Consider the following 8,120-nt stretch of genomic DNA (forward strand, 5'->3'; position numbering starts at 1 on the left):
ACATTATATACATATGACCTCATGTAAGCTTTATGTTTCTCTCTGAATCCAGCAGAAGTTCTGTAATTTCTTCTTATACGTTCCTTCTGTTTTTCTCGGAAAATGGGAGATTCTCTATATGTTCTTGTTATACGTTCCTTCTGCTTCTCTCTGAATAAAGAATCTTCTTTATAATCCTTATGACACGTTCTCTTTTTCTCTCTCTAATTTTAGCACTGTCTCTATAGATTTTTCTAAATATTCTCTCTGTTTCTCTCTATATGTAGCATTGAGTTTATACAGATTATTTTTGTACACACTTTTTTTCTTACTGTGATCAGAATCATGAGACTTTCTACTAGAATCTTTTTCTTTGCCTTAAGCTTTCATCAAAAGTGTACGTCTGTCTTTCTTTCTTTTTCTGATTTTCCTTTCTCTGTGGTAGTTTTCTTGGACCAATAGTCGTCTCCTAATCTTTCTCCTTTTCTGTTTAGTACGCTTCAACAGTTTATGTGAGAGTTCCTCTGTTGTCTCAGTTAAACAGGAGGCAGTGTTTAAATCATTCTGAGGAACAGATTCTTTTGTTACCTGAGTGTCTCTTACAGAAGATGTAGAGGTTTCTATTTCTAAATAATCAGAAGGACGATTGTTCAGCTCAGCAGCTGGCTCATTTGAATAATCCACTCTGGATGACATCACTTCAGTGGCTAAAGTATCGGTCACAGTTTTTTGTGTCTGCTCAGTGGATTTTGTGGTTTCAAATTCAGGTTCATTTAAAGCTGGTGCTGGAACAGTTGTAGCTGTTTGTCTGTTTTCATCAGCATCTCTTGGTCAGCAGCGTTTGCACTCTGAAACTCGACAGGCTGTAGCTCATAAGTGCAGGTTGGCGCGATGCTAAACATTCGGTACAAGTGTTTGATCCTGTCAATCATGTCGTTAAGACGTGTGAATTTCAACATAACTGCAGTTCCACCACTTACAGCTAGCGACAATGGCATTCCTGTAGACTTACGTGGGTGAGGGTCAAAATATGCGTATTCACCAGAAGTCAGCCTGCAAACTGCGATGACTGTTCCTCCCATGACTAGCAAAGCATAGCGAACCGCTGAAGCCAAACACTGTAGTCCCTGTTCAAGGCTCGGAAGGTGAGCTGTACCATCAAATGTGCCATAATGAGCAAACTGAGACATATCCACCTGATACTCGTGTCTGCGGCTGGTGACCACTGTGGGAAGCTCATCACAGGCTAGAAACACGCTGTTCACAAACCTCTTTCTGGCATCTGAATACACGGCATGGCCTTTGTCCAACACACGGTTTAGATCTGCTCTGGTAATGAATTCGTCCTCGTGTAAGAACGACAGGAAAACCAAACTGTTCGCCATGCATTGCTGATTCCGGTACTTTCCATACCTAGGAGAAGCCTGGCTTCGGGATGCACAGATGCTACTCACTCGTGGACGACTTTCACTGCTTGTAACCTGTACATGAGACGGTCCTGGAGCTTCTCCATCATGCTGCGTTTGCACAGTTACCTGGGGTTCATTCTGGATTACCTGCTGTACTTTAGCATTTGGCACAGATGATGAGCAAACGCCTCTCTTTACCACATCTGCATAAGACACTGCAGCTGTCTGAGCACTGCCCTGCACTTCTGGACTGGGAATAGTTGCAACAGACACTTTTACCTGCTCACCGCTCTGAGAAACAGTTACCTGTTCTTTCTGCTTTTGCCATCTAAGCTTCTGGGACTGCGACCTTTGACCTTTTCTTGGCATTTTGTTGAAGTACAAATTGGACCTTATATGTAAACAAAACTCAACCTGTAAACACTGAAAAACTAATGACTTTAATGACTATTAAATCAGAGATTTATCAGAATTGATGTAAAATGCTCACTTAAATACAAACTCAATATAAAAGTTATTTAAAGTTCTTTGAAAACACTTTGGTCTGTTTTATTGTAGCTTTTTCAAAACTGTATATTATTACTTCTTTTTTTTTTTTTTAACCAGACGGGATAACAAATAGGTCTATACTTCTGTAAAGTAATATGCAGAATAAATCTCAACAATCAACAGGCTATAATAAAACTCTTAGCTTTTAAGTAGGCTTTGTGTAAATCTTTCAGATATTTAAAATTTAAAGCAAATATAAGGAGCTGTGATGGTGTGGTAATCAGATGACAGGCGATGGGGATTCTTCAGCTGGACGTTCTGCAGCAGTCAGGAAACAGGAAGTCTGTGTTCTCAGGGCCGCCTCTAGATGACAACTGTAACTGAACACTTACACTGAGTGACAAAAAGGGTTTGTCCTTAAATAATAATAGTATAAACTTGTAGTCAAATGTTATAGCCAATGAAACAGACTTGAAAAATATATTTGAATCCAATTTATTATTTATGTGAATATAAGTCTGAATGTATGTATTACAAAATAACCGGATTATCTTATTACAAATAAACCTTGAAAAAGGTGTGTATTAAGTAACAGCACCCGTAAGCCAAACTATCAGTGTTTATTCCAAAGTGTAATGTAAAAATTAAAATGACAAATGTAGGACTGTGTAAGTAGTTTCTACTGTGAGTTCTACTGTAGTGTAATTCTACTACTGTAATTTCAACTTTCTACTTGTGATTTTCAGCAAAATGACTGAATGTGAGAGAGTTTAACGACAGGAAAGATGGAGCAGTGAGAGCGGAGATCTCTCAGAATTCTGAAAACAGATCGACGAAGTTCTGGTAACTTCAATTCCAAAAACTTAGATTCTGGTAAAACTTGATTTCAAGTCACAGGATTGCGTTTCAACTCAGGTTCAAGCTTGTCAAATTAGATAGAGCTCGTGGCGGAGAAATGATAGAAGATAGAATGGCTTGTCAAAAAAGATGGAGCAGGGAGAGGAGAGTGATAGGACAGACTGAATTGCTTGTTAATGATAGAGGGAGAGGGTTTTCTGCAGCAGGTCACCTGTAAGACAGAAATAAAGTGGAATTAGACACACTTCCAGTAAACCAGGCTTTACTGTATTTTTCAGATTATAAGGCACATTTAAAAGCCTTTAATTTTCTTAAAAATAGACAGTGCACCTTATGTATGGTTGTGCTTACTGACTTCAAACCAATTCTATGTGCTACACGGCACTCAAAAATCTGTCAAATGTTTTAGTATGACTTTGGTAAGCTACAAAGCAGCATCACTTGATGTATTGTCGGAGCATGGCTACCATAGTCAGCACCCTCGTCGAGTAATTCGTACTGTGCTCCAACGTAATATGGTGTGTGTGTATAAGGGCCTGGCACCTATGAGAGCCATGCTTATGAAGCAGATTTCAAACTGATCAATCCACATTCATCAATCCACAAATCCTGAAAAGTGAGTGTATTCTGTATTTTATGTCTTACAACTGAACAATTTTGAGAGTTATTGTAAATGAGTTGAATAAAGTTTGACTTATCTGTTTTGTTTGGCTTAATGTGCCTTAGAATTTAGTGCGCCTTACAGTCCGAAAAATACAGAACATGTATATCATTACACACTGAAGAGTTGTACAGTACATTATTAGATTCAACTGAATGAAAATGTTTAACATATGGTGGTGGAACATTTCTGAGGAGATTTTTGCATTCTATTAACACAATAAAACAAACAGTCTGTAAACCAAGATGTGGTGCTACAGTAACTTACTATAAACATTATATGGTCAAGCTAAACCCACACAATGAAGTTAGAGCAGACAGTTTCAGACCACCTGCTTTAAACACTTCACATGCACTCAACTTACACTTATGACACATCACATGTTCCTAAATGCCCAAAGGTCTCAAATTCCCGTTTCTGTGTGTACTTACCTGGTACAACAGTATATCATAATGTCTGGGGAGCCGTTAACATAAAAGTAAAAAATAATTTACTCAGTATGACTTTTGGCAAAATGAAAAATTTGGAGACAGATGACTCCTATACAGCAGTTTATACATATTTCAGTCAAATATGGGGCATGTTTAATACACACGCCACTAAATCTACAATAAACTTAGCATGGCTGATATTAGGGCCTAATTAAAAATGTAGTATGATGATAAGAGAGATCTGTAAGTCTGGAAATGTTCACATAGACTTTTCTAGGATTTGATGATTGCCAAGAGCTGTGCTCACTCACAGCACTAAACTGAATCTCCTATAATGAGAAACATTTCCCAGCACTGCACATCAGACAAACCTTTACTTACCAGACTTGAGACGATCAGATCAGCAGTCTAGAGAAAGGAAACAATTCATCAGATCACTGTTTGATGATTCAGACTGTTGAGCCTCTTCACACACAATCCAATTTACTGTGACACAAATTAACTAGTAAATCCTCAATTACTTTAAGGCTTTATGAGCTTACTGTAGTGTAAAGAGGAGATAAATGAAATGCAGCGTCTCACATGGCATGTGTAATAAAAGCATTCATTACTACAGAAATGCAAAGAACAGGCACCAATATTTGTTGGCACAAGTGCAGGATATACCAAATATTTCCTACACAGAAGCCTTGTGGCTCCAACATTTTCTACGACCAGTCAGTTCTAATAAAGTGTGAAAAACCATAACTTTTAATGTCCTTTCAGGTTAAAAACATTAAATACAAAGTAATTCTTTAAATCAGAAGCAACAGAAAACATCATCATGTTTTGGTTAGTCTGATATGAATATGCAAATCCTAAAATACATGTAAATATTGACATGTTACAATAACAGAGGTGCAGAATGTTTGTGATAAAAATGAAATGTCTTAAAATATTACACTAAAAAGTCCTTTCATTGTACCAGTTGCTAGGAATATTTATGTATTTTGCAATGTCCCTTTTTGGCAACATTTCTATTTAATTTTAAAACACATAATATTCACTAAATAAGTAATAAACTAATTCGACACATTGCCTGTAATGTACCTAACAATGTCCACTCACACCTCTGGTTCTCTTCATTTTGTTATTGCTTAACTGTTAAAGCTATTACTTATACCGAGTCAGGCAAAATACTTCTACAGTGTTCTGACTTTAATGTAATACATCAGCAGAATTTGAGAGGCAATATAAATCAATACCTGTGCAGCTCTTAAGTGTTTGAGCAACCACATATACTGACTCCCCTAAAACACTTTCATTGTTTTGTCTGCTACTTAAATCCACAAACATAAGTACAAAATGAACAACTGGATAAAGACATCTAACATTTAACTATGTTTGGATTCAATAAGCCATAAAAAATTTAAATCATACATAAATGGGCTATTAAACTTCAGGGACATTTTCAGGGACAGTCAGAGGCCCTGTGTGGGGGGTTTGCTGCTACAGGTCACAAATCCTGTGTTTTTGCCAATCAGTAAATGGAAACATATCACAAAAAGTCAAACTACTGTATGTAAGTCATCAAATGTGCTACACAATGCCAGGTTCATACTGCTTCAGTTACAATCACTGTTTACTTACCAGCAAAGGCAAAACCAAAGATCTCTTTCACTCTGTGTAACAAAAGACAAAGCACAAAAATACAGAATGAGACAACTCAGATCAGCATCACAGTCAATACTGCATCACTCTGTGCAGTCCAAAAGATTCAGTACACTTCTTGGAATATAAACAAAAATTCTTCTCTTTTTTTCTACACCTTATTAAAGATTAATGTCTTCATTAAGGTAATATGTGGTTTCATCCATTTGTAATAAGCCACACAAGTTTCTGAGTTATGTGATAGCTCTATTAGTTTGGTGCTATTAGATAACACAGTAGATTTCATAAGCAATGATTTGCTACACCTAGCACTGCACACTTTATCAAATTCTGACATCACAATTTCAAAGCATGAACAATCATAAATGAAAGCTTGGGTGATGTGATATATATATATATATATATATATATATAGATATATATATATATGTATTTGTAGGCTTTAACATTTGAGTTGGTCTGCATTCAAATTCTGCTTCCTAAAAATATTATCACCTGCACACAGTATCATTTAGTATCATTTAATATACTGTTGTTTTAAATATCTACATATCATATTAACAATATTAATGGCGCACTGCTGCATTTTATTTATTTGAAGGTGGCTGCAGGTGTAGGTTTTATTTAAAAACAACCTGCACAAACAAGTGTTTGTTAAACAGTTCTTAAAAATTTACTAAAAAACTAAAATTAATTGTTAAGAGATGTTATTATTCTTATATTATGTGTTTTATCCTCACTCTCTCTCTCCTTTCTGTTAATTAACCCACAACACAAACCGGCACAGGCACGTGACTCTTTTTCTCCCGGTGTTCTGGGAAACCACCCTACCGTTGTTTCTGCGCATGCGCACAACACGAAATGCAGTGGCAAACCGTCCTACCTTTGTGAATATTAGCTAGAAAAATACTGGCCGGTAACATTCACTGCCAAACCATCCTACCTTTGTGAATGTCACCTACAAGCATACTTAAACAGCTAAAATTTTGTGGCAAATCGTCCTACTTTTGTTAATCTGAGCTAGAAGCATACTTTCATAGCTACATTTAAGTGGCCTTCAGTCAGAGGCGGTAAAATGTCTCCTTTGAAGTTGCCGACCCTGCTGCTTCAGCAGCTAATCAGTGATTCTAAAATGGTGGCTCATTACCTTACAACCTAAAGAATTAGGCCGTTTTAACTGACTGATTTGTGAAGAGGAGAAAGACAGCTTCCCTAAGAGACTCAGAAACACTAACACACCGAATGAACCAAATGAAACAACACAATAACTGCATTATACAATCAAATGAACCATATTCATTTCACACTGGGCCTATAGGACCACTAGGCGTTAGCGCTTAGGTTGTTAGGGCTAGCTTACCAATACTTGTTTAAATACTAAAATTACAACGTTTCACTAAAAAAGCAGCCATTGTGTTACTTTAATATGACTTATACTTTGACTGGCTTACAAGTCACAAACAACAACTCGATAAATCACTCAAACAGCTTATAGACATTTAATTTCAGAGAAGAGAAGCAGAGCAGCAATTCTTACCGGCAGGGATCGAGCAGAGAGTGGGCGGAGATGCAGGAGTGAGCCCGCGACGTAAAAAAGAGGCATTCACGGGTAGTGGGAAACTCCGGCATTACACAAAATTGGCATTGAAAACGTGAAAGATATATATGTAAATTTAAATATTATTATATTAGATTTCTTTGCAACAGAAAACAACTAGCAGAAATTTAATTCTATAAGTTGAATAAATATTTCAAACAGGATTATTTGAATTTGAAATAATGGTTAAAAGTCATAAATAAATATAAGGTCATTATGTTAAAATGTAGTGTATTATGAGAGGTGGTCGCACCTGACGTTATCTGCAATCACGCCTCGCCACCTTAAAGTCTGTGCTCTCTCTGCTGTTGTGTTATGTGTCAGACTGTGTGCTGTGTGTACATTTCCTAACCGTAGGGTCTAGAACTGTCATTTTTAGACTGTTTTGTTGCGAAGAGATGGGTGAATCTTTAAGTGTTGTTTATATTTAAAATATGAATTATTAAACATATATGACTTAGACAATTGGCTGGCTGGGAAGTCGCGCATGCCCGGATATACGACTTGAATGTTTCAGTCCTCACAGAGGATTGGCTGCCTGGGGACTTGGCAGCCGATTTAGTAGGAATGTGTAACTTAGCAGGATTTTCGGAAAATTAATATTACCAGCTGAAAATAAGTTAACCGCTGGTAAACTTTGCTCAAAAGTATTTGTTGCTCTACTAAGGCAAATTAAAGAGAGGTTACTTCAAAAGATTATTTGTTCTTCAACTGTGAAAAATTAGCAGAAAATTTATAACGTTACAAAGGAACTACCAGCAGATACACAAAGTTAAGGCAAAAATGAGATGACTAGCAATGTTTAAAAATAGGGACAAACAGAAAAAGTACAAATGACAGAACTGTTGTAATACAGCAGAAATGTTCATATGTTAGCACAAACCTAAAAACTTTGAAGAAATGGTGTAACAGTATAACTTAATATTCAGTAATATAATAGTAACACATAGTAGAAATGCAACATAGGAGCTGAAATACTATAATTTAGCAGAAAAGTGATAATTTTAGCGAGGTTAAAGAGAGGTTTCCTCAAACGATTATTTGTT

At 36.5% G+C, this 8,120-nt stretch overlaps 1 long non-coding RNA gene across 1 annotated transcript; it reads right to left on the reverse strand.

The window, feature by feature from the left end:
* Positions 1 to 2,440: 2,440 nt before the first annotated feature.
* LOC109200544 (uncharacterized) lies at positions 2,441 to 7,033 on the reverse strand. Its single transcript, XR_002060712.2, has 4 exons — positions 7,015 to 7,033; positions 5,457 to 5,488; positions 4,209 to 4,235; positions 2,441 to 2,946 (listed from the first exon to the last, which is right to left on the reverse strand). It is a non-coding gene; the product is annotated as an uncharacterized LOC109200544 (long non-coding RNA).
* Positions 7,034 to 8,120: the final 1,087 nt, after the last annotated feature.

This window comes from Oreochromis niloticus, linkage group LG3, assembly GCF_001858045.2.
Source record: "Oreochromis niloticus isolate F11D_XX linkage group LG3, O_niloticus_UMD_NMBU, whole genome shotgun sequence".
Classification (NCBI taxonomy): domain Eukaryota; kingdom Metazoa; phylum Chordata; class Actinopteri; order Cichliformes; family Cichlidae; genus Oreochromis; species Oreochromis niloticus.